We start from the raw sequence: 27,645 nt of genomic DNA on the forward strand, positions 1-27,645 counted from the left end.
CAGTAGTTGAGTGCCCTTGAGTTAAAAAATAAAAAAGAAAGAAAAAGGAAAAAAAAAAAAGAAAATAAATAATTATAGTTTGGTATGGGGTGCTAACAGAATTCACAAGATATGTTGTAGCATCTGGATGATTTCTAAAATGGAAAAGACATTGCTAAATTTGCTTTATTATATAAGACCTCAAATTTCTCAAGTTCTTAATGAGAAAAATGAACTCATATTTACTATCTTCAAAACAAAGTCTTCTTTAAAAATAACATTTAAAAATATGCTTTTCTATTATAAAGTTAAACAATTTTATTGGAGAAAATTTGGTATTAAAAAGTTGTAAGGTGGCTAAAAGTTACTTAACTGCTACAATTTTTTTAAATTATTTTTAGAAATGGTACTGAGTAATAGTAGATAAATCATAGTAAACTTCTTTGGGAATTCACTAAAAGCTAGTCTATATCTACCATGCAGATCATCTCATTTAATTCCCCAAACAATCTTACTCCTCAGATATTGTTTCTTATTCTTATTTTATTTTCTTTTTGGTGCCAGGGATTGTCCTCAAGGGCACTGGACCAGTGAGTCCAATCTGTCATCCTATTTTGTATTTTATTTAGAGAAAGCATCTCACTGAGTTGCTTAACCCCTAGCTTTTGCTGAGTCTGGCTTTGAACTTGCTATCCTCCTGCCTCAGCCTCTGGAGCCACTGGGATTACAGGCAACTGTTTCTGATTTTTAGATTAGAAACACATATAAAGGAGTTACCAAATTTGTTTACAACAGGTTCTCAAGCTCAGCATGATTTAGATTTGGCATTAAATAATTCTTTATTGTGTGACTATTCTGTGAATTTTAGGACTTTTAGCATCATCTTTAATCCATTTGTGATTATTAATTTGGATTGGCAACATGATTGGGGAAGAGACCTCTTGGTGTGTCTGCAGGATTTCCAGAGAAGGCTGGCATGTAGAATGGCAAACTGAGGCAGGAGATTTGTTCTGAATGTGAGCTGAACTGTCCAATAGCCTGGGGACCAGATGGAACACAGGCAAAAGGAAGGAGAGCCACAGTAGATGCAAGCTTGATTCTTTTTGAGCAGGTGTGTCTCTTGCTGCTGCCGTCACCAGTGGTCATTGGAATCTATCTCCTTCACTCTTCCAATGTGGATTCTTACCAGTCATTCTTCAGGGAGTTTCCAGGTCTTTAGTCTCAAATTGGGGTTGTATCATTAGTCCCTCTTGTTCCGAGACTGCAGTCTCTTGGACTAGCAGGTATTGGTTCCCAGGCTCTTGAGCCTACTGACACCATTGTGGGACCATTCAGCCTCTTGTGGTGCAAGCCAATCTGACAACCCCCTTTTGTAGACACACATATATGTTTTCTGTTGGTTCTATTCTTCTAAAAAACCCTGACTGATACACCCCTGGATGCTAGCAGCACACCCTCTCTAGTTGTGATAATCAAGAATGTCTCCAGGCATTGTCAAATGTCCTCCTCACAGATAAGTTGGTCCCAGTCAAGATGGACCAGTTCAAGGTCACATTCTAGTAAGTGATTGAAGCAGAAAGAAAAACCTATATCATTTCTCTTTAGTTGTAAATTTATGTCCACATATATTCTGCATTTCATTTTTCTCATTTCTCTTGTGCTATAATTGGTTTACCCAATCCTTTTTATTAAGCATTCTTTTTTTAGGCTAATAGGAATAACACTTTAATGGTTTTCTTTGTACATAATCTTGTTTTCTTCTATATTTATGATTTTCCCTGTGCTATGTTCCCCAAACTGAAACTTGAGTCATAATGTCTGAAGTATTTAAGACTTTTGATATACATTGTCATATTAATTGAACTAATTTGTATTCTAACTAGTCTTGTATGAAAATGTCTTATTTTTGTCCCTGTCTACTAAGTTTATTGGAGGTTTGTAAGGAATAAGTTTCAAGTTTTGTGGCTCTTAAACATCCAAATGGGTTAAAAATGCCCCTTGAGATATAGAAGCACAATAATTTCATCAGTGTAACAAGTCTTAAGTAGAATACAATTAACCTCAGCTATATTTAGCCTACTAATAATTACTGGGGTCCCTGCTCTTCCAAATCTCATGGGTTACTGTTAGTTTCCCAGGGGAAGCTCTGGCCAATAAAACAATTTTTATTAACACTCTGAAATGAGTCAACATCTGTATTGTGATAAAATCTGCTGGTATAGCCTCATTTTCTCCCCAAGAGCAAGATATGTGCAATTCAATCAAGAACAGAGCAATTAAAAAGTACATCTTACTATGCACTTACCTGATTCAGGGTACACAGTTTTACATAAGTTCTTTCATTAATCTGCATGCAAACAATTATTATTTATATTTAGTATACTAGGGCACAGATTTAATTGTTATAATTTATTCAAGTTCACAAACTAGAAAGTAATAACAGTGATACTTTGAACTAAATCTGTACAGACCTCAAAGACATTTTCACTGACAAACATTTTAAACCTTACAAATACCAGAAAAATATAACCAGTAGCACTGATTACACCTGAGAACTTTCTGTGAATGTATAGCAGAATCTCTGAGAGTGGTGTCCAGCAACTGCCCTAGAAAATCCTTCAAGTCATTCTGATGTCTGCTAAAGATTGAGAATCACTGGTCCCCAACAAAACTTCCCATATTCTACCCATTTCTAGCTTAAGTAGTGTAAGGCATGTGTGTGTGTGTTCACTCTGAGGAAGTGCAAAGCAGACTTGTCATTTTTGTGCGTATGTCAAATATAAGAAGGCTTTTCTCTCTCTAACCCAACTTTACAAAATATTCTTTTAATTTTTTTCCAGTTTTATTCTTACTTCTTATGCTCCAATTTGGAGATCTCTTCTGACTTCTTATACCTCTTTCTATATTTCCTCTCTTGCTAAGCATGGTTTCTGGAAGGTTCTTTCCAGAGAGAAACTGAAGAGAAATTTGTGTCAGGGCCAACAATGCCAATTCTGATGTTTTCATGGACACATACTCAATACTTAGGCTGGATTCATAGTGGCCAAGTGTGGTGAGTAGTTGTTTCCTTTGTGAGTTTTCCTGTGTTATTTTAGAACCACCATATGGGAAGCACTTTGGAGCCTGTTTTGCTTCAGTTGACTCCCTTACCCAAACTGTATTGGACTTTCCAAAAGGAGATCTCTTCACACCGCTGCATTTTCCACTTTCACAGTCAATTAGTAATGGCTGCCAACATTGGGCAGGGCGGAAGAATTGGAGCGCTGCCCTTGAGAAAATGCCCTGGTGAGATACTGCATAGAAGCTTGCATCATCAAAGGAGTCAGATAATGGAGGCATTTTTATTTAGGCAAGAGCATATGCTTGAAGGTATGAAAATTGCTTAGCTATACATATCTTTACTATGGACTTTAAGCAACTGGGATAATGAAAAGGAAACAAACAATCAAATCTGGAAATATTTGAGATTAGCAACTGAATTCAGCAAGGATGTGAAGTCAGCATTTGAACGCTAATTCCATCTTTGTCATACATTTCAATCAAAGTCTCCTAATCATTCATTACAAAACACATCTAGAAGGTTCATTGACAGGTCAGAAACATGACCTTTGTTTCAGAGTACTTTAGGGTCTAACTTATTCTTGGGGTTACTTGGAGAATCCTAGTGGAACAATAAACACTTTTTTTTTTCCTGAAAAACACCCAGCCACAATCTATACAGCCAAAACATGTGCATTAGTGACTCATCTATACTATGCTATTTTTTCCATGGCATAAGTAGCTAATTAGATCACACTAGAATGCCCATCAGTAAACTGCAGAAGTAGAAATGGCCCCTTTTTAAAGCCATTGAGCAGAGGAAAGGCTCCTTGTGAAATTCTGAAATGAACACCCACATAAGTATTGGGGAGAAACTTCTCTGCATTCATTCCTTTTATCTACACACCCCTCCCAGCTGCTTTATTTTTATTTTTTAAGTCACCCAGTCCTTGTCTTTCCAGTAATGTCATAATCAGCAGGCTGAAAGCAAGGTTGCTGATAATTGTTCTTTATGTTGCTCTTTGTTTAGTATCTGATTCAATACATCTGTGTGGACACCATTTCATCACCTTCTTAGTAACAGAGGTGAAAAAAATCAATGGCAATCAGATTACCTTGTTAACAGAAAGGCTAGAGGGTCAGTCTGTTAAGTTCACAGTGCATCACCTTTCATTTAAAACATTTCTCTTTTTTTTATTATTTATCTTTATTATTATTTATAGCACCAAGCCCAGAGCGTTTCCTAACACAGACTGTGGCCTTGCATTTGTCTTCTGCAGAGCCAACCACTTCTGCCACATTGCAGACTTAGGTCAGGGACCTCTGGTACAGCCCCGATTAAAAGCCTGCAGAGAGCCCACTGCTACCATTTCTCACAAAGTGCTTTGGACCAGTCCCGAAGGACTCTGGTTACAAGGTCGAGTTTGTGATTTGAGTTGTCATATGATATTGTATCTATTGTCATGTTTGTTATTTACTGTTGGTCCTCATTAAGATCATTCTTATTATCCATAGCAACAATGTGCCCAAGCTAGGTAAGAGGTATTATAACGTTTTCAAAGAAAAAGAACTCTCAATGGGGAACTTCCAGATAAAAGACAAGACAGAGGCAGGTCAAAACAATAGGGACTAAGGTAGGGTAGTGAAAGAGGGTTTAGGTGATTTCTAAAAGAGGAAATACTTTGAAGAACAGGTGGGTAGAGAGGAGGCTTCTTGTTATGTTATTGCCATCATATTATTGTTTGAGCTTTATGGATAATTCAACAACCTGTTTTAAAAACCAAAGGCAGTATTGGACCTAAAACTTGAAGATGAACTGAAAGACATACAGACCTGTAGGCAAGAAGATAGCTTTATATTATTTGGCTTGATAATCAAATGATAAGAGGAGTGACCACTGCTTCTCCTTGATTATAGTGCAACTGGCCAATTGTCAGCTGGCCTGAGCTCAATTAGTGACCCCGTGGATCTCCAAGTGGGTTCCTTGAACTTGACATTGTGTCTCCTCACCCTTGGAGTGTTCTAGAGCCCTCAGACACCTCCAGAATCAAGAACTTGGGCAGGGTTTAGGAGTGAGGGCCTGAAGGAAAACTTCCCTGTTGTTGTCAGGAATGGGTAATTTTTCTAATTTCTGAACTATTATTTTGAAATCTTGAATCAAACTCAGATTATAAACTGAAGTAATGCTAAATATTCCAGATTACTGATAAAATTCAGCAGGTCATGCCCACTCTAGCCCCAGGTTGGCTGCAAGGTAGAAAAATGTGTTGCATTCATGGAATCACGGTGTTCAGAAATTTCATGCCTCTGATGCTTCATAGTACTTTCAACTAAGTATCTACTAGCATCCCCTTTTGAATGTGGTGGGAACTTAAATTCTGTCAACCGTAAATGGTAGAATAAGGGTTTGAACTCAGGTTCATTTGTTTTAGAGGCTTTGTGTTTTCCACCTCATTGTTGGTTTTTAGGGTGTGGTCCCTGGGCTGACAACATAGACATCTCCTAGGAATTTGTCAAAAGTATAACTTCATGTCACAGGCTGTGCACAAGTATGTATCAGTGGATTAACCACATCTTTTCAGGGATCTAAACTTTCCCCATCAGGCTTTCTAGTTCACCATGGACCTACTGGATAAAAATTTCTGAGCATTCTGAGCACAGGATCTGACAATCTACGTATCATAAGAACTCCTGCTAGGTCTGAGGCACACTAGTTAGAGAACTGTACATTCCACCAGGCCAGCTCTGCAGGTCCTTCAGTTCTCAGAAGGTCCCTAGAACCCTGGTTCCTAAGCAAGATTGACAGCAAAGAGGAAAAGACCTTGCAAGACCTCAATGCCAGGACTGTCTCCAATGCCACTAGTAGAACCTCAGAGCAATATGGATTCGTTAGGACATAGCACTTCAATATAGCTTTTAAACAAAATTTTTCATTCTAAGATGTAGCATACTAAAATTATATGCAAATTAGTTGGGAGAGACAGGCTAAGATAGGCAACCAATAGCATTTATCGCAAAGTGATAAAAAGCTAATACTTCCCGAGACAGCTGCTGCATAACTCTACATTTTCAAATTTATGAAGTGACCATTATGCACCAAGTTCTAAATTCTCAAAATAATTCTCAATCACCTTATTTTTTTATTTTAAATATAAGTCATGCAATTATTGGTAAGGACTCTTCAAATGTGTTAGAGGCTAAAAAGAAGTGAAAAAAATAAAGGAAACAAGTGGTCCTGGATGGAATTCTAGTTTGGGAAAGGACACAAAAATCTCATTTATTGTTTTTATTAATGCTAAAATTGTTATATATTCGGCATCTTCAGAAAGATCCTTGAGTCCTTGTAATATAACCTGAAAAGTTTGATAATTTCGGTAATTTCTTCTAAACCAATTTTTTCATTTTTTCTTATTTTATTGCACATATGATTCTTCCTGTTTCTTCTCTATCTTTGCTGCTTTTGTATCTTAGCTTTAAATAATAGCTTTAATATAATTTGGGGGAGGATTTTGCTGTGAAATAACCATATTGTAAGTAAACAAATACAATATATAGTCACATTGTAAACTAAAAGTTCATTTGAAGCATAATTTTGGAACATATATGAAATTTTTGTAGAATTTTCGGACCCTTTGGAACAGAACATATATTTCTGAGAACCTATCTTAAAGAAATACCCATGAATTTTGGTAGAATGCATGTATAATATTCACAACACTTTCAAAGCAAAAAAAGTGATAAAGACAAAATTGAAGTTTACAATCCTAAATCCAACAAAATGGTATTAAATTGAGTACCACACAACCATTTAAATATGTAATTATGAAAATGATTTTGCATCTTGTAAAAGTACTTATCATATAATTAAATGTGAAAAAGCACAGCATAAAATTGTATCTGCACTATGATTACAATTATAAAATACATATGCCTGTGATAGAAAGTCTTCAGATACTGAACACAAATAATAATTGTGTTGGTGGGTTAATGGTACAATAAAACTTTTTTTTTCTTGATTTCTCAAAATTTCTGTTATATTCTTTCACAGCATTAACAAAATTATTTCAACAATTCAAAATGAAACTAGGATCAGAATGGTGGCAATATATGGATCACCTCCTTCCTATTATTTTTGTTCATCATTTAATTCTGTATAATTCGTGAATTTTATCTGAATTTAAAGAAAGGAAAATGATGACTTTGGGCTCTTCTAGAAGCCACTTTCCCAGTAATGGCGTTGCTCGTTCCCTTCCTTAGTATCCCTCCTGAGCAGTTCATCCACTGCAAGGATGACACCTGAACTGCTAGCAATGCCTGCCTTCCCTGGACTGATTTGTCTAGGACCACTGTGGGGAGAGTAAGTGTTGCTATTGGCTTTAAATTCTGTACTTACTATGGCTTACTATGACTATGTAGGAGAAACTAAATAAAATAAGTTGCAATTTCACTGTTCATTATTAAATATATATAGGTGGAAATGTAACCATAAATACATATAAAATCCATTGAGACAATCTTTATATCCATCATTCTAGGCAACCAAATCGACACGTCAAGCTCAAACCACGCTATACAAATTCAGTTGTTTATATAAATTTTGATACCAAGTCTCACAAATCTTTTATTTTGCATCTTGAAGACAGCTTAAACTAAATGTTAATAAAATATGAGGTCTAAATCTTGGAAATTTACAGAACATGATGTCCAATCAACTCTCTAATTATAGTTACTGCTATGAGGAAAAATTGCTGGGTTCATAGTAGGAAGATTCAAGTGTGAAACCTGTTTGGATGTGCCCATATAAGCAGGATGAGCTAAATCAAAGTTGCAACTTCTCTATTTCTTCTTTAAAATTTGGGGTTACAAAGTTTTGCTTGTTTTGCACGCTCATTTGAGGCCATAGTAGGGAAGGCAAACTAAAAATTATGAGACAAATACAAAGAGTCACCTTTCCTACTGAACTTAAGAATACAGGATTTAGCTTTATCTACACTGCTTCCTTGTAGCTTTATCTATTTTTTTTTTTTAATTTTATCACTTTTAGAACTATGCCAGTAGTCTTATAGCTTTGAGGGTGGGTAGAGGGATTCTAGAAATTCTATGAGTTCACCTTATCCTCAAGACTCAACAAAGTACAGATGAATAGAAGAGATGCTAAAATGTTGTACCCCATGTCTGTGAGTTCACAGACTTTGATATCTCCTTTGTGCTTGAAGAGACATCTGCCTTCATGTCTAAGGGTTTACACCACCCATCCTATACTTGTTGTAACTACTCTCATTGATCAAGAAAAGTGACTAGAGATATTATTTGTGCTGCCAGTACCAAATTTTACTGATATGTTCTTTTTGTGACAGGAGGCTGCATGTAATTCCCTGCTCATAGAAGTTGATCATCCTGTGCTGAAACAATCTTATGCTTTATCTATCACTTCACTTTTAGTTCTTTGAAGGCAAGGACATTCCTTTTTCAAATAAACAACTGCAGGACCCAGCATGGTTATGAGACAGTTTTTAGCATGTCAGAAATATTTGTGCAAAGCCTTTAAGAGAGAGTTGGCCAAATTGTTTAGAAGGAAAAGTGTTGGATATAAAGATTAGGGGAGATGCAAGAAAGTGTTATATGATGGTTAAAGTCTTCATGCCAGAGCAATACATATTTATTGAAGGCTTTGTGAGGAGTTTTGTAGGTCACTGGGGGCTTGCCCCTGAAGGTGATCATGGGACCCTGGCCACTTCCTTGTTCTCTCTTTGCTTCCCAACCACCATGAGGTGAGCAGTTTTGCTACACAACATGCTTCCCAATATTATGTTCTGTCTTGCCACAGGCACAAAAGCAATAGGACAATTTGATTGTGAACTGAAACATCTGAAACCATGAGCAAAAATAAACATTTCCTTCTTATACGTTGATTATCTCAGGTATTTTGTCATAGTAATGGAAAGGTTACTAATACAAAAGGTGGAGGAGAATGAAGTCAGGGTACTTGCATAAGTTAACAGAGTATATAATTACGGTTGTGGTTATGGGATTAAAACTTCAGGGGAGAATGGAAGAGACATACCAAAGAAATATCAAATTACCACTGCGGTATTGCTTCCATCTTTAAATGTTGGTCACTATTTTTCAGGATCTATAGTAGATCTCACAGATTAAGACTATGTGGAAAACATTTGTTGCGCTTTAGCTTAGCTTAGACCTGGTCTAAGCTCTAGAGGTCTTGAATTTTGCATAAATCTCTAATAAATCATGTATTTTTAGTGGATAGCATTGTTTTAGCAAGAGTTTCATGTCAGTCATGTGGATGACCCTCTCAATAATTGTATTTATCAGACAAATTTAATTTTTATTCAAACAATATCATTTTGAGGAAATGAATTGGAATTAAACTTTAGTTTTGTTTTTTTGTTTGTGGTTTTTTTTTTTTTTTGGTGGTGCTGGGGATTGAACCCAGGGTCTTGTGCTTGTGAGGAAAGCATTCTACCAACTGAGCTATATCCCCAGCCCAAACCTTAGTATTTTTAACCAAAAAATGTTATAACTAAGATTTGTCAACATTTTATACTTTCTTAATGTCTACTAGCCTATAGTTTGAGTGGTTATTTGGAAAAAAAAATCACTGTCAATTACAAAGGAAAAACAAGAAGCAAATGATTAAGAAAATTCAACAGTGTCTTTATTTCTCTCATCCATTGATGTATGTTTAAATATCTTTCAGTTTTAACTGAATTTCAGGTGGAACTGTGTGTAACTACTCGGAACCTATATCACTGCATACTCCCATGGCTGAAGTAATTTTAGTTAAGTAAGTGTTGTGTTGCAGAGTTTAGTAATGATTTTAGGTTTCAGAATGAAATTATTTTTTGAAGTGGCAAGTTCTTCATGTGTTTTCTCTCCTTCATCTAGATTATGGCAGGCAGAAATTGGATCTTTTATCAATAGATTAAAAAGAGCCTATTCCTAGAGTGACAAAACATACATCCAATGACTAGTGCAAAAAAGATAAAAAAATAAAAGCAGGGGAGGGGGTAGAGGATTAGTACATAGAAACCAAAGTAATTCATTTTCTTGAAAGTATTTGAAATGTGGCTACGTTTAAACAATGGCATCATGGCAAATTTTTCCACTTCTACAAATATGGTATATTGGAGAAAATCAGTTTGTTGTGAAATCCTTCATTACTTAATATGAAATCATTTAAAGATTTAAAAAAGCACTCCAAATAATTAATAAATATATATTTAATCCCTACATGAATGACACTAGTTAAAATCAAGAATAGTCTTAAGAAAACCCCCTCTTCTGGTAATTTATAATCTTGTTTATTATTCAAGATGTGTACATAAGAAAAACTTAAAAGCTAAAGACAGCAAGTCATAAGCAACAACTTACAAAGTGGAAGGGAGGCAGAGTCTACACTTATTTAATGTTTTGTGGCAGATCTTGTGCTAGGCATATTTCAATTTTTACTAAGAAAGCAATAAAAATAATTTTGTTATATTTTAACTTGAAAAAATATTTTTATTAAGAGCATGATAAAAATAATTTTATTGCAATTTCTAAAATTGCAAAAAACACATATGTGAATAAAGGAATGAAAATATCCTATAAATTTACTATTTGGAGTTAAACATAAATGAACATTAACATTTTGAAAAGTCATTTCCTCCAGAATTTCTTACAAAGGGGCTTAACAGTATGTATCAATCATAGTATGTGAGCAGTTTAATTGATGTTTTGTTTAACAATATCATGAACCCTTTCGTATGTCATTAAATATTTTTTCCTGGAATAATTTAAGTCTCAAAGACATTCTACTCTATTGGTTCACTATTTTTAATTTAACTAGTGCATAGGTACTCATAATATTTTATCTCATTTATTTCTACAATCTCCAATGAACAAAAAACTTTCTGACTTTCTATTAGCATCTATGTAGTCAATACAGTAATGATAAAAGAAATTAATGTTTGTCAAACTACAAAGCGTTGCCAGATCCTAGAAGATGGCATTTGTGTCCCAACCTCTTTCCCACTACAATCTACATGGTAGAGTCAGTATATATTGATTGTTGATCGTGTAACTTTAGATTAAGCATACACAGGTCATCATCATTTGTGCATACAGAATCAGGCTATTATCCAACCTCCACTGGTGTGTCAACTTGCCAACTGTGTGAACAGCAAGAAAAGTAGGAAATGGAGAATAGGATCAGGACAATTAAGAAATAATTTTATTTCCAAAGTGCAAGAGATAAATGGAAAAGAAAAAAAAAAGAAAAAAGAAGTCATTTGGTTCAAACACATGAAAATTAAAGAAAGATTATTATATTCAAAAGAATTCCATAAAAGAGAGTGAGAAGGGAATTACAGCCATAGAAAGAAGAAAAATAACAGGAAGGAGTATTTAAATAGAAATATTACTGAGTTACATTGGAAGAAAGTAAGGTGAGAGGGAGTACCAGGAAATGGATTTACTTTCTTGCTGGAAACAATCAAAAATAAAAGCCAAAATAAAGTAAGAAGAAAGCAATGGTCCTTAAATTAGATGGAAGAGAACTGTTTATATTTTAAAAAATCTAAAATTTGATTTAAAAAAGTTACTAGTGTCAATGAGCCAAAAGATAACTTTAAAAGGCCATATATACATATGTATAATTGGAGTTATTGAAGAAGTTGAAGAACTAGGAAATAAATATTTGAACAAATAATTACTTGCAATTTCCCAAAATCAATGAAACTATAAACACCCATACCCAATATTCGATAAAACCCATGGGCAAGAAATGTGAAGAAAAATATACCAAGGCATATAATCCAAATCAAATTTCCAAAGGCAGTGCTATGGATTGAATAAGTGTACCCCAAGAGTCTGTATGTTAAATGCTCATTCCTCAGTCACTGGAGTTGTAGGGTGGTGGTAGAACCTTTAAGAGATTAGGCTTAGTGGAAGAGAGTTAGGTCACTAGGGACATATCCTTGAAGGTAACTATGGGATCCCAGTGCCTTCCCCCTACTTTGAATTTTAGCTGGCACTGTTGAATAGGCCCCTCTGCCATGCATTACTGCCATGATGTACTTTGCTAACTTCACAAACCCAAAAGCAATGGATCCACCTGACCATGTTCTGAAACCAACAAAACTGTGACTCAAATAAACCTTTCCTTCATGTAAATCTCAGGCATTTTGTCATGAAATGTTATCTAATACAACCAATAATATAAAAAAGTTCTGAAAGCAGACGATGTAAAGAAACATGAATTTGGCCAAAAGAATTCTTCCAAAACAATGTAAATGAAAAGCCAGCATAGTATCTTTGAAGTGCTGAAAAAAACAATAAAAAATGATCAACCTTGACTTATGTATCTATAGAACATGTATTGCAAAACCAAAAGTAAGTAAATTCTCAATTAGACATATAAAAGATATAAAAAAATAAGGGAAATTTTTTGGTAATCTGTTCCAGGGTCTTAATTTTTTAAAGTGACTATGTGACAAGATGGAGAGGTCAATGCCACTCAAAGAAAAATTTAATTTTACAATCTCCCTGAAAACAAGAGACATGGCAAACCATGTAGGACCAATGGGCATTGGAGCCCATTCAGGGCAGATGGACTGAGGGAAATGTGTGGGCCACAATTGCTATTGTGTATTCTACAAGAGGGGCAAGCAGGGTAAATCAAATAATTCCATCCAAAGGGCTGGTAAATTAAATAATTTCAGCAGACATTGTGAAATATGGACTGCCTCACATTATCTGATGGCCGATCCTAGGTTTGTAGAGGGTCGCAGACATATTGCGTTGGTACATGAGAGTTGTGGGATAAAGGAGGCAGTTAGGGTATGAACTGTGTATTGTTTGGGTTGAATATGGAAGGCAGACTTACCAACAAGACAAGTTGATTACTGTTTCTAGGAATTTGTTAGCCTTTGGAGGGACAGTCTCTCCCCAGTCAGCAAAGCCCTTCAGAGACCACAAATTATGATAAAATACAGAAAAATTTAAAATATGACTGATACAATTAGTCCTTTGATATTTTGACATCATATTAAGGAAACTTTGGAGCAAGGACAATGAAGACACTTAGGGCATGCGTTGTCTTAAGCAGCCTAGAAAACATTCTATTGTAAAAGTAGAAAGGAAGAACAGGAATAGAAGCATATGGGATCCTGTGGTTTGAATCCTGGATTTGCCCTTTATATTGCCTCTATTCAGGAAAACAGACCTGAAATTTTGAAGGGTATCTAATAATATTTTGATGGAATGGTAAAGGTGTTAGAAAAATACTGTGACCATTAGTCATGCTGTTGGCAGGTATGAACTGATGATATAGTACAATAAATGTAAATATTTTGTGAGTATTCAGGGAAAAAAGGACTATGGGTGAAGACACAGAGCAGGAGGCCTTGCTGGAGTGGAGCAGTAGCAGAGAGTACTGGGAGGAGGGTTGTTGAAGTCATCTCCACGGGTAAGGTTGTGGGTTGGGGCCGTGTACTCTAAGGTGACATCATCTCCAGCAGTGAGCTTTTGGGCCAGGACAATGTTAACTGGGAAGTATAAAGGCAACAGCCTTTTTAAGTGGATACCGACTCATAGATAGGGCTCATGGCATTTGGCACATTTTGTTGAAGCAATGACTTATTTGAAAATCTTGGGACTGCAAGTTGGAAACCAATGTAAAGTATCCAGATCAGTAATAATAAGATAGTTCACAGAACTTTGTGCACCAGAAATATTTGGGATTTTTGTTTTTGCTTTTTGGGGAGAATTTAGGTTCAGATTGGTCCCAAATTCTATGAGCAGCTGCTGCCTGATCTATGGGACAGTTACTGGTAAATGGGTCCCTGGAGAGTGTGCGCCCTCAATCTGGCCTTCACCCCTTATGGAATCTGGGCACGATCAAACATTTATAAGATAATTTAGGCCTACAACAACATACAGGCTCATTTGGGAGTTTATCTATGAGACTGTAATTTTAAAAGGAGTATTTGAGGACAGCATTATGCCTCTCCGTTGAACTTGTTATCTGGGACCTATTAAGAACATGAAAGTTCTAGTGAATGCTTCTCCAAGAGTCCAACACTGTTTTGAAAAATGAAATGTGAGTCTTGGTTGCTACCAGGGATATTTTTTACCTCCAAAGGGAATAAGGAGGGTCCTGGCAAAGTCTTATTGTCACCTAAGAACACATGGAGATAGGAGTGATTCTGATCTATATTTTGGGTATCTGTCAGGAAAGAGATTTGCAGAAATTTTTACACAGGAGACAATTTTGGGGTAATGGCTTAATAGTTTATAATAAATGAGAAGATGGGAAAATTTGTTGGTCAGGATGTCCAATGCTAGGATGACTGGAACATATCAGAAGATCCAAATTTGACTCCATTGTGTCAAATGCTAAACTTGCTAAACTTATGGTGTGCTGATTCTATGATGTACAGCATAAGGGGCAAATGGACAAGGAAAGTCCCAGGCACTGGAAACACTGGTTTCCAACTTGCAGTCCCAAGATTTTCAAATAAGCCATTGCTCCAACAAAATGTGCCAAATGCCATCTGGAGAGCTGGAGAGCCCAGGAAGGGGCCAGCAGTTTTTATGTAAATGGTATATTAACAGAAGGACAAACACAGTTTCATGTATTGGTGGTTCTTGAGCAATTTATGGCCATTATAGGAGACTAGGAGATTTCAGTAGACGTGGGAAGAGACAAGAAAGAGGACTGAAACCTTTGTGATAGAGAAAGATTTCTTAGGAATGACACCAAAAGCATAAACCTTAAGGGAAAGAAAAGTGATAACTGAATTTCATCACATTTAAAACTTAGGTTCTTCAAAATGTACTATCCAAAACCTGAAAAGGTAAGCTGCAGAGTGGGAGGAAGATAGCTGGAAAGTTTTTAAAGTGATGATTTACAAGAACCACATGGAGCAATGTTTGTTTCTGTGGCATGATGGAATCTAAAGGCTGGTGCCTAAAGAGAAGGAGAGAGAGAGAGAGAGAGACAGAGGGAGAGAGAGGGAGAGAGGGAGGGAGAGATGGAGGGGGAGGAGAGGAGAGGAGAGGAATGGAGAGAAGAGAAGAGAAGGAGGGAGGGAGAAAAAGTGAATAATTTATAATTTAGGAAATAAATGTGTTGCTTAAATAGGTAAATAGATACATAAATGATAAGAGAGATTATAGATAGATGGATAGATAGACAGAAGACTTCAGTTATAACAGATGTGCTGCCCTCCTTCTCAGCTGCTCAGCTATCACAATAAACTTCATAGTGGAGGAGAGCCCTCATGCTGACACCCCAAGGTGGAGGTCAATGGTCCTGCTGAGGCTGGGGAAGTTGGGGCCTGATCCCCTTCACATTGCTGCTTCTGCCTCTGGTATCATTGCAAAGGACTGAGAAGGAATCCCTCCTCTCCCACCCCTTGTGCCCAGAGCTTTGTCACTCTCAAAGCCACTTAACAGCAGACCTCTATTTCTCACTTAACCCCTGTACAGACTTCACCATGGCTACCCACGATCGTAACATGAATTTGTTGAAAGTTCAGAATGTTCTCAGCATATGATACAGCAACTCTGCAGGGAGATTTTAGTTCATTTTGTGGCACTTTTGCTGCTCTAACAAGATATACAATAGCACTGAACTGCTCATCAGATGATTTCCAGGAACAAAGCACTTTGCAGATCTATTAGGAAGCCACAGGGTCAATGCCTAATGCTTCTGCAGGCAGGGACTTGAGCCTTGCAGTTTCCCATTCTGTCAGGGCTCTAAGGAAAAGAAGGCTTTTAGTTTGGGAAAGAAATGGGAAGAAATAGTTCTAATATTTTATAATGGGAAATAGTGTTTCTCTCATCTTATTAAACCCCCAAACTCTTACCAGTGAACATCACTTTCTTGCCTTTGAAAAGATTAAAATAATTATTTTTTTTAGAGTCAAAGATTAAACCAAAAGAAAAAAACAAGAAGTTGTACAGCAGAGAGAAAGCCTCTGCATTACTAAGTTTTCTGTCACTGTGATAAAATACCCAAGGTAAACAACATAAAGAAGGAAAAGTTTATTTTGGCTCACATTTGCAGAAGTTTCAAGCCCATGTGCTGTTGATTTGGTTGCTTTGGGGCTTGTGGTGAGTCAGGACATCATGGCAGGAGGTAAAATGGAGTAAAGTGACTTACCTTATGGCCACTGGAAAGGAAACATAGAATGCAAAGGGCCTGGGGTTCCAAGACCATGTTCTGAGTCACCTAACTTCCTCCCACTAGGGCACACTTCACAAAGGTTTCACTACCTCCCAATTAGCCCGGGACCAAGCCTCCAACATATGCACACTTGGGAACAATTTAAAATTCAAACCGTAACATCCCATAAAAACTTAAACTCTTCAATACTAAATACTCTTTAAGAAAAAGCAAAAGAACAAAAATATGAGTTAATTATGGTTAATTGTACATGCAGTATGTTTGAATCGTATAGTTAACTATAAAAAAAAAAAAAAAAAAAAAAACTAACTGGATGCTCAAGAAATTTTTTGTCAGTTTTTCACTCCCCACTTCCCTGGGGCCTTATGTGCGGCTAAAATAATACAATGGTAGTCTTACATGGAATTCTAGATAATTTGCTAAAATAGAGTCTACATTTATATTGGATTTTTAACACTTATAATACCACAAAATTGAAGACACAGCAAATTTTACCTTGACACTTCTAGGACTGTTCAATTGTCAAGTCAAAAGTCAGAAAAAGTACATTTGTTCACTTAAAAGAAGAGAATTTTGGAGATACTAATGTTATAAGTATAGTTCAGAAGTGGGATAGGAATGATATTTTCAGATAAGTGAAGTATACTCAATTCAAATTTTGATGGATATTTCCTTCTACAAGTAACTAAGATCCTTCTGAATCATCGATGGGTCTTCAAACTCACTTCTGTTGCAACACCATGAGTGAGGCATTTTCTCAGGGATTCCAGTAATTTTCATGATATCATTAAAATCTATGAAATACATCCCATAGATCCTTGATTCCATTCTATTTTTGTTTAAAAGTCTGAACTACCATTATCTATGACTTTCTCTAAATCTTCTTGAATACTATACTTTTATATTCATTATCTTATACCATTAGTACAGTCCCTAAGGTTCAAAGAATGCACTTGCTCATAAATGATTAAGTTAATGTAGTGCGTTTTTAATTTAGGATCTCATTTAATTCTCTCAGTAATTCCGTGGGGTAAGTACTGTCACTGTTTTTTTGTCACAGATAAATTGGATGCATGGACAGAGTGAGTAAATATACAAAGTGTACAGAGATACTTGATGCTGGAATTATGGCATGAGTTCAGATTTTAACACTCTGTATTTCAGAAATAATCTCTGTACTGGTTTTCTGAGATTTGTGGAAAAACATATTGATCGTATATATCACCATAATTTTATGGGGAAAAAAATCCTTACTGTAGATACCCAAAAATGGCTCAAGAATTGATTCTACCACTACATATATTATTTTCAGATATGAATCTATCTGGTTTTGAAAAAATGCAGTTATTTTCCTCTTTTCATCTCCATATAAATGTAATAGTAAATCAGTAAGTAGTAGTAGTAGCAGCAGCATTGTTACCATCACGATTTCATTTGGAATTGTGTATCTTATACTGTGTTACTCTGTCCCTCCTTTGGCTTTGAGTTTCAGTAGAAATTTAGATAGAATAAATTCAGATATAACTGTGCTGATGAAACTAAGGGAGAGATGGAAAAGAAATAGTTGGAAGGTGACATTGGAGAGAATCACTTTGTTGATAGATATCAGTATAAGATCAAGAAAAGACTCCTTGTCTTCAGGTCTCACCTTTGCTTTTCACACAATGGCACCCCAGCACTGGCAGAATGTTACAGATCAGCGGTGCGATGTGTGTGGCTCGACAGTTCCTAAAGCTGTTTACTTAAAGTAACAATACTTTCCACTGTTCATTGTAAATGATGAACTGAACTGAAGGTAGTACCATTGCATTTAATTGGAAGATTTAGCCAGGCAGGCAAGAAAATCCCCTAACCAGAAATAGCGACATGTGGGCTAGTGTTCTAGCCACTAGTAATTGCTTAATGGTACAGAGAATCCCAGTGAAAAGCCCATGAGATAGTCTTACTATTAGTGTAAACCAAATTCAAAGCTTTGGTTTGCTTGCTTGAGTATTATGTGCACTTATGAGATTAGATTAATAATAGCCCAAACGGGTTCTGTTATGGCAAGTACAATCTTAATGTTTCATGGCTTTAACCATATTATTTCAGCAAGTCCCAGGTCTTAAATGAACCTCATTATTACAGTCTAAGTGACTTTGAATGAATTCAAACCCATAACAAAAAATGTCTGAGTCTCCCTTTCCATTTCCTCCATTTTGTCTGTGATCCTATAACCCCGCACCCATACTCAGCACTTTGAAGTATCTTGTCTTTCATTCGTCATTGTGAAGAGATCTGGGCTAGTGTCGTGCTCAGTGCTCTCCACAGGTTCACTACACTGGGACTCTTCTATCCAGTTCTACAGCTGTGAACCTGATTTAAGTTTAATAGTTTTACTCCTGGTGGAGATTCAAAGCCAGTTAGTAGGCATCAAAGATGCCAGATCCACAATTCTGTCATTTCTTCAATCACAGTGGTCGTGTTTCCTTTTCTTTAGTGTTGAAAAATCTTAATGACTCTTACATCAAATAGTAACTCATCAGTTTATCTGAAGAAGCAGGTTTCTCCATTGCTCTCATTTATGCCTGTCAAGATCTTGTTATAAAGTTAACCGTTAACCAAGACCTGAAGCTCAAGAGACCTCTATCCCCATCTTTTGGGACCTCTCTGGCCAATCACTGAGTCCCACCTTGTGCTCATTCACACTATCCTTGTCTTCTCCTGTCTGTTGTGTTCATGTTCCTTCAAACCTGCACCACTGTATGCCTTGGTATCCATAGTCATTTCTGCAATGATCTTTCAGATTCTATTTGTGTATGTTGCAAGTCCAATCTTCCTTAGGACAAACAAATGAAAAGTTAATGTTTTTAAAGCAGGCAGGCTTAACAGCACTTCCTAACATGACTTCTATAATGCAGGCTCACCCTGCATTGTGTGCAATGTATATCCAAGATATTCTGTCCCAAGTGGAACAGGCTTGTTTGGAAAGTCAAAGGGTGTGTATGGACCAAAACTGGCCTTTGAGTGCATCAGCTCTTGAAGTCTTATGTAAGGCCACCTCCATTTCATTATTTTCCTTTTCAGAAATACTACAGTTTCATTAGTAAGGTAATGTATACACCCAATGCCTATGAAGTGAAGATCCTATGTAAGCCAGAACTAAAAATATGTCTAATATATATGTAAAAAGTAAAGTCTGAAATGATTGTTGAGCAACCAGGAACAATTCAAGTTAAGTAAATTACCTCATTGAATCATGAGTATCATATTTGCAGAGATGACTTAACTGCTATGGGAAAATAGTTATGAAAATATATAAGCTGTGTTATAATCCCAGTAGTCATGTTAGTACTGAGCCTTCCTTGAAGTTAAGCACATCAACTGTATTCCCTTTTTAAATGTTCATGAAAAACAAAGACTTCAAACTGTTCAAACCGGGGCATTTTATGATGAGTCTGCATTTTTCTAAATTTGGTAAATGAACACTGAATTAGTTTATTAATCAGAAAATATTATTTCAAAAAGCTAAATATTAATTCATGCCCAAACATGATTAGACATCTCATTTATATCTGGTCATAGCAATCTCAAAAGTGCCCTTAAAGGATCATTAATCACACAGTTACTATCATTTGTACATTTCACTAGAAGTATATATATATATATATATATACTTCTAGTGAAATGTGAGTTTTCAGGGGAAGCAGTGTATTTGTGTTTTGACTCAGTGCTGGGCATGATAAACCTACATAGAACACCCATAGGGACTGATTATCTCAGACCACCAGGGTAGGAAAAGACTGTGTTTCTAAATTTTCTACAATGACTATATAACTACATAAATAACCAGACAAAAGTTATTTTTAAATAAAAGGTAACTTCTTTTTAACTGAGATATAAAAAAAAAAAATGTGACAAATGTCCCCATAAGCTTAGTAGTCTAATTAACAATATTGTTAGTAATTCACAAAATACATAGGCATAATTTTAAAACTCAGAATATCCAAAGTAAAAGATGTGAATTTCTCTCCCCAAAATGGCTATTAGTTTCTGAATGCAACTAGTATACATCATTTCTCATGATTTCTTCCAGACTCCCTAAATATTCATGAATGTAGTTGATTATGAAACACCTATAGATATATATGTATCTGTGTCTGTATACACAATAAATAAAATGCATATTAAATGTATGTGAATATTTATAAGCATACCTAATGAAAATATCATATCTAATTCAGAAAAAAGCATTTTCCATATTTATCATAGTGCATGTGATTTTTCACAGCATATCTAAGAATTTTTCTATTTGATGGAGTTTGTGATTCATCACTCTCCTATGGACACATACTTAAACTGTTGCCAAAAATACTTTTAAGATTATCTTTGCTATATATATTATATAACATATATATATATAGATTATATATTGAAGACATGTGTGTGTGTGTGTGTGTGTGTGTGTGTGTGTGTGTGAGAGAGAGAGAGAGAGAGAGAGAGAGAGGGAGAGCGAGGGAGAGACTGTAGTACTTCTAGCAGAGCTTCTACGTTGAATATGGAAACACAGCAGCAAATTGGAGGAGGCTGCATTTGGCCTCCTGCCACCCTTGCCTTGGGAAAAATCCACCTTAGCATTCATTTCATCAGAGAGGTAAAAAATGGTAACCTACTATTATTTTTGTTTGCACTTTTAAAAATTGTGAGTGAAATTGAGAAACTATATATATATATATATACACACATACATACATATACATATATATTGGCCATTTGTATTTGTATCTTTGTAAACTGCTGGAGTCTTATCTTTTATTGATCTGTCCAAACTTATATTAACTAAAAGAATAGACCTTTCTGAAATGAAGAACAAATTTTTCCCTAGGTTGGTTTTATCATTTGACTTCTACCAAAAATATAGTACTGTTGTTCTCCAGAATATTTTTAGTCAAATATATTTAGCACCTTCTTAAAATGTGTGAATTTTGTGTTTATTAGAAAGAACTATCCTTCCAAGAAGATAAACAAATTCACTTATTCTTTCTTCTGTTTTATTTGTTTGTTAGTGCCTCTGGGCCTTTGTTTTTTTCTTGTTTTCCCATATAATTGAACTGTCTCCTCCCTCCCCACTCCACACATGCATCCTGTGACCTCCATAGAGATTGAGAGATGAATTTTCTGTAGCCCACAGATAGGAGTTTGGGGTTGGGATTTCTAGGCAAGCTCTGCGGCTACATCTGGTATCAATCCTCTCTTCTTGTTCATTGTCTGATGTCAAGTTTGTCTTCTCGAGAGGTTTCTTACTCTAGTTGGAGATACAGTGCCGGGTTTCAAGAAGATTTTGCATTAGTGGGAGCATCGAAGGTTCACTTTTCTCTTCATTTTTTACTACTCATTAACCCAAGAGGCAAAGAATTTTTGGCTTTTCCCTTTATCGTGCCAAGTGCTGGAGGGAACAGAACTTGGGTCTCCCAAGTGCCTCTCCACCTCCTTCTCCTCTCCACAGACCTTCTTCAGGCTCTGGCAAGAGCTAAGCAGCCTGGGAGTCTCCTGCCGCCTTTACTTAATGGCGTGGATTATTGGAAACTCCTGGCCACCGGCCCTTTCCACAGTGTGAGTGCTGCTGATGTAATTTTGTCATTGCTTGTTTTCCTTATTCTCATGCAGCGATGTTGGGGGGGTGGGAGTGGGAAGCATTTGCAATCTGGCTTTACTCCTCTATCTTAAATAACAGGAAGTTCAAACTATTGTAATCATTTTTAAATCATCCACTGCCATGGGAAAGTGGCTAAAATAAATAGCCCACAGCAATCACTTCTGTAAAGAAAATTGTGTCTCTTGAGAAAAGATATTAAAAATCCAAGGAAACTTTCAAAAGAGAATTTCCATCCACATTATTAATTGATCCACACTAACATAGGAGAGGCATTTTTTATTTAAATCTTCTTTGGAAGTAACAATTCTTATCAAATTCTTCAAAAGACACTTAAAGTTGAAAGGATATAACATTAATCCTTTTGGCTCCTGCTTCCTATCACCACAGAATCTGGCAGAAACCACATAAAAAAGTTATGAACCTAGGACACTAACATAACAATGGAATACACGAACCTTCCTCTCTGTGGCAAGTCAGCCACAGTCTGGGCATGCCAAAGACTTTTACCATAAAAACAATACAGGAAATTAATAACTCTAAGCATAATTTAGGTCATACTTTATGTGTTTTCAGGCTCATGTCAGATTCTAAATGTATGTGAACAGATTTTAAGTAAACATCAAAAATATTGTATTTCTTTAGTAATAATTTGGTGACATCAAACACGTAAGCTTTGATATTTTCATAAGAAAGATTTGAATGATCAGCATTTAGAATCCTATTCTGTCCCCATTTCTCAAAACCCTTGATTTCTTGCACATTTAGAACACTACCATTTTCACAAAGCTGATGTGATTCATAAAGCTGTATGCTTCTCTTTCTTTTTTTTAACAGATATACGGATCTGAATTCTACATTTGGACTATGGTTCTATATAACCTTCATGTTTTTCACTCACACAAGGCCTATGGAAGATGCCCTGCAGGACAAATTTTCTTCTGTACCTTCAAAGATGAAAGACTCCTACCAAAGGGAGGAAATTTGCCTCCAGCTTTCAAAATGTGATATCCAGGTTCATTACTTGTGCTCCATTCCAGTCAACTGGAGTGAAATCCACAGAGCTGAATCACCACCGAGACCTTGTCTGCCATTTAGAAAATGACTTTCCAAACCACAGAGGGTTAATTTGGAGCACACCTCTTCATCCACGGGTTTGTTTTTCTCTCTGAAGAGTCCACACGAGTGATAAGCAGGGCAATATCTTGTCAGACCCTAATCTTTCTGCTGTGGGGGGGGAGAAAAAAAAAAAAAAGCAGTCTTTTTTTTCCCATAACCCTGCCACATAAGATCTTAAACAACAGCCCTGGGCCTATGGGTTCCTCAGAAGCTACCAGATTGTGCAATGCACTATCACAGAATGTCATATTAGAGCCCTGCCACAGTCACATCCAATAAGTAATCTGGCATGAAGAAAAGTTAACTGAATTAGTGGCCAATGGGGACACTTTGTGACCTACTCTTTAGGAACCAAGTCCCCTGAACTTTTCCATTCCATTTTGCCTTCATACTTTAATAGGGACCGAATCCCCATTAACAATTGAGCAGCGACAATAAGTGCCATCAGGAAAAGGAAATTCAATTTTCGTGGGGGATGACAGCCTTACCTTTTCGCGCTTAATTGGCCGTATTGTCTCCAAAAGTTAATTGGTTACTTAGTCCAGGTAGTTAGTAAAATGTTTAGCTGCGTCAAAAAGCTCAGGCTCCCACTGTTAATGGGGCATGAAATGGAATGTTTGATACTGCAAATAAAATCAGTGATATTCAAGGATGTTATGGTAGGTAATGCGTTGAAACTGCCATTTAATGGGTCCTGGAAGATTAGGGTAGTGTCAGCCGGAACCGCCCGGTCTCTTTTCTGACATTGTTAGTTGCCTCTTCATTTACTTAACGGCTGTCTGCACTGATTACATAGGCATAAAACTCCCTACAAAAAAACAACAGAGACACGCTCTATTAGCAGTCCAATTAGAACTATTTGCATATTACAGTTCATTTCTGCTTAAGTGAATCCCTAATACAACTTTAGTAAAAAAAAAAAAAATTCTATTGTGTCATTTGAAAGAAAGAGAAAAGAAGAGCTTCAAAGGTGATCTCTTTGCCTTCCTTTCTTTTTCTCCATTTTTTTCTCTCCCTTTCTATTTCTCTCCCCTGTTTCTCTTCTTCTCTCTCCCTCCTTTTCTCTCCCGCCCCTGTTCTACCTCAAACCTTATTATCTACTTTAGGTAGAAAAAGAAAAAGTTAAACTTTACACTTAAGACACTGTTTTGAGGTTTGTGAAGATGAGGACATCCTGGTGAGATAATTCAGTACTGTAAAATCCAAAGTTGTATCCATCACCATTACACTTCACCTATTGGAGTGTCTACTTTTAAGAAATGTCTCTAGTTTGATTCAGGTCTTCTCTGCTTTTAACTTTTAAGCAAAGCAGCTAATGTGTGTAACAATATCCCTGGTAAAGCAGAGAGCCCTTTACAGGATGTTCCTTACCTACACAATTATGGAAAACAGTGTACGAGGTTCTAGTGCCTATCTCTGTGCTTCTTAAAGTGCAAACTGTGTATGTCCGGGAGATGCTTAACTGCACATAATAGTCACACTTGAGCATTCAAGTCCTCTTCATCCCCATAGGGGTGGCGATTAATAGGGTTAAAGCAAGGCCAGATGTTTCTCTGATTTTCCAAACCTTAGTCCTCAGTGATAACATCACCTGATGATTGTTTCTAAAGGTATTAGTGACATTTTACTTAATTGTTATTAATATTCATAATAATGATCATAAATAAAAGGAGTGCCTTTTATTGAATTTGGGAGGGAACACTTCACCAGCATATGTCCTGATAAATTCTCTTGATCTAGAAAAAGCTTGCTTTTTTAGGCTCATGCTTTGTGAACGGTTGGAATGATTAAGATAGCCAGTGAAGTCTGCAATGGATGTTTTCAAGATGCTCCACAGACACTCACATCATTCCCAAGTTTTTCCAAGTTTGTAGAGTCTATGGGAGACTGGGAATCTGGAAAAGAAATAGTTAAATGTCCAAGGAGACCATCAATTGTAAAGAAAAATTGGCCCGACTGCACCGCATTGCCACTTCTGTTTGGTGGGAGGAGGACAAGGATGGGGACCAAAGATGGGGAGGTGCACTGCTGGGCAGGATCTTCATCCTGCTGGTGAGAGGATGAAGATGGTAGCTGGGAACATTTCAAAGCACTCATGGCCTTCCTTCTTTCACTCTGCTGCATGCCAGCATGGCTTTCTAACCTAACATTACCACTTTATTTGGCATGAGTAACTTACTCCTTTGAGCAAATAAATGCAGACAGAGCAGAACTGGAAACCACCTCCAAAGCACCAAGACTCAGCAGTAGTAGACTAAGGAGGCTGACAGGAAAATTGGATTTTCATTTGGGAATTGTTATGAGGAACCTTGTGGAGCCCCACTCTCCCAGGGGTCTCATCTCTGGTTTATGTTGTGCACTTAAATTTTCTCAGGCCCAGAACCAATAGAAACACCCACTTCTGACAATTGACTGGTCCTTTTGTCTTGAACAGTTTTGAAGGTGGCATGTGTGAATGAGGATAGATTGCAACCATTTGGTAGTCAGAGTTGTTACCCAGGAGAGTCCAGGGATACCTTTGATGTTCACATGCCTACACAAATACCCCCTGAGTTAGTCCAAAGCCCATGCCACCCAACTCCCTTCTACCTGTAGGTCAGCCTAACCCCTACACAATTACCTGGATTTGCCATTCCATCAAAGAGCTCAGGGGTTGACCATGGGAAATAGGGGAATAGGGAAGGGGATTATTAAAGGTGACAGAACAGCTATTCAAGAAATAGGAGCAATTCCTAACTGGCCTTCTTTCTTTTTCATGTCTAATCCATTATTTTAAAGGTAACATGTAGACAATTGTAAGAAAAAGCCACAAGAAACGGCAGGGACAGCAATAACAGCCACACAACCCCAAAGCAGTGTAAACAAGCCAAACAAAAAAAAGCCCATCAGAGGGAAAGGTAAAATCCTCGATCTGTCATTTTCAATCCTTTTCACCACATGAGCGGAGACGCAGTGTGAAATGTGTTGGCTCTGCCTGCCATAGGTATTGTTTGGATGCCCCGTCGGGTCCTTTGTGCCCTGCCTCCTGCTTCTATCCAAAGCTCATTAACACCACCACCAGATGAGCACCGTCGGAGGCAGAGGCTGACATGCCGGCCCATTGCCTTGGCGCAGTGGCCCTGCCAGGGGTGACAAGACAGCGCCAGGGATGGGGAGCGAGACAGCCTCAAGACACACACTTTTGCCCCTGAAAGCAGTCTTTGCACCCCGCCAGGAAAACAGCTCTCTGGAAAAGCACTGCCTGCTAGTAAAATGGACTAAATCAGTAAACAGTGATTAAGGCTCTGCCTTCGCTGACTGTTGCCGCCACCGCAGACACGTGGCTGTGCCTACACACACACACACACACACACACACAGGAAAAGAAAGAAAGAAAGAAAGAAAGAAAGAAAGAAAGAAAGAAAGAAAGAAAGAAAGAAAGAAAGAAAGAAAGAAAGAAAGAAAGAAAGAAAGAAAGAAAGAAAGAAAGAAAGAAAGAAAGAAAACTCAGTAAAGCCAAAGTTGACATTGAGAGGGAGTTGGCCGATGACTTAGGGAGCAAGAAGAATTCATGTTGCTTGAAAGTGAGATACTGTATGCTCCTGAAACATAAAATAAATATTTCAGGATATTCAATTCCCCTTACCTTGTGTGAGTGTGGTGTGTGTGTGTGTGTGTGTGTGTGTGTGTGTGTGTGTGGTGATGAGAATTGCCTTTCTAAATAAAACATCAAGCAATGAATGTAAGCTGTAGTTTGTTCAATTCAACATCCATTCCCTATTTGTCAGACTCAGTAATGTGTAGAACATAATCTAAATTCCTCACATAGGTGGGATAAATCAGAAGGAGCATAACAAGCCTTGATATGTGCTGTTTGGTGGAAACATGTCACTTCATCAAATTGCTTTTTTAAGTTGGAAGAATACTCTCGACACACAAGTATCCATACATACCAATCCTCCTACCTACCTAAGTACAGATATAGAAAGATAACATATGTACATAATTTCTTACTTTTAATGTTTATAATACTATAGCCAGAAATTTTTAATATTTTGTAGGTTTCACATAGAAATAATTTTATGTGGAGCATATCCATTGTGCTTGTGCTTTGAACCAAACAGAGAAGGCTGACTGGAACTCCAGAATACAGGAATATAATTCAAACGGACTCTGACAAGTTGGAGAAATGGTCAGAAACAAGCAGAATGAGGTCTTCTGAGTGCAGGGTCACACAATACAGAAGAAGAAAAAAAGCAATGAACTCCACAAATATGGAATTGAGGGCTCACAGCAGCTGACAAGCTGACTATGAATCAGAAGCCAGTGTGGACTTGTGTCTGGTGGTCTCCTGAAGTCCCTGCACCCTGACACACCCTGGGAAGGGACTGTGTCCAGTCTTGGACCACCCAGCTTGATCCCCCATTTAGAGTGGAACAATTCATGGTTACTTAGAAAGAGTCATGAGAGTAGAACTTTTTAATCAAAAGAAGGAGAAAAATAACCCTCAAAGATTTAATGTTTCATGTAGGTAGATGATAGAAATCAAAGGAAATTACCAGTATGTGTGTAGTTTCCTTCCAAAATGTCTCTAAGCATAGGCGATGGGGAAAAACAAAACAAAACAAAAACAAAAACAAAAAAATACTCAAATTATTGTAAGAGGAACTGTCAAAATCAGGGACATAAGGCATCTTCGTGGTTC

The 27,645-nt window shown here is 36.9% G+C and overlaps 1 long non-coding RNA gene across 1 annotated transcript in view; it reads left to right on the plus strand.

Annotated features, from left to right (window-relative positions):
- The window catches only part of LOC306655217, a 53,527-nt gene extending 27,216 nt beyond the window's left edge, over positions 1 to 26,311 (plus strand). Inside the window, exon 3 of the long non-coding RNA XR_013762235.1 lies at positions 22,680 to 26,311. This is a non-coding gene — a long non-coding RNA (uncharacterized lncRNA). The remainder of the gene's footprint in view (positions 1 to 22,679) is intronic.
- Positions 26,312 to 27,645: the final 1,334 nt, after the last annotated feature.

Source organism: Sciurus vulgaris (genome assembly GCF_902686455.1).
Source record: "Sciurus vulgaris genome assembly, chromosome: 2".
Classification (NCBI taxonomy): Eukaryota; Metazoa; Chordata; class Mammalia; order Rodentia; family Sciuridae; genus Sciurus; species Sciurus vulgaris.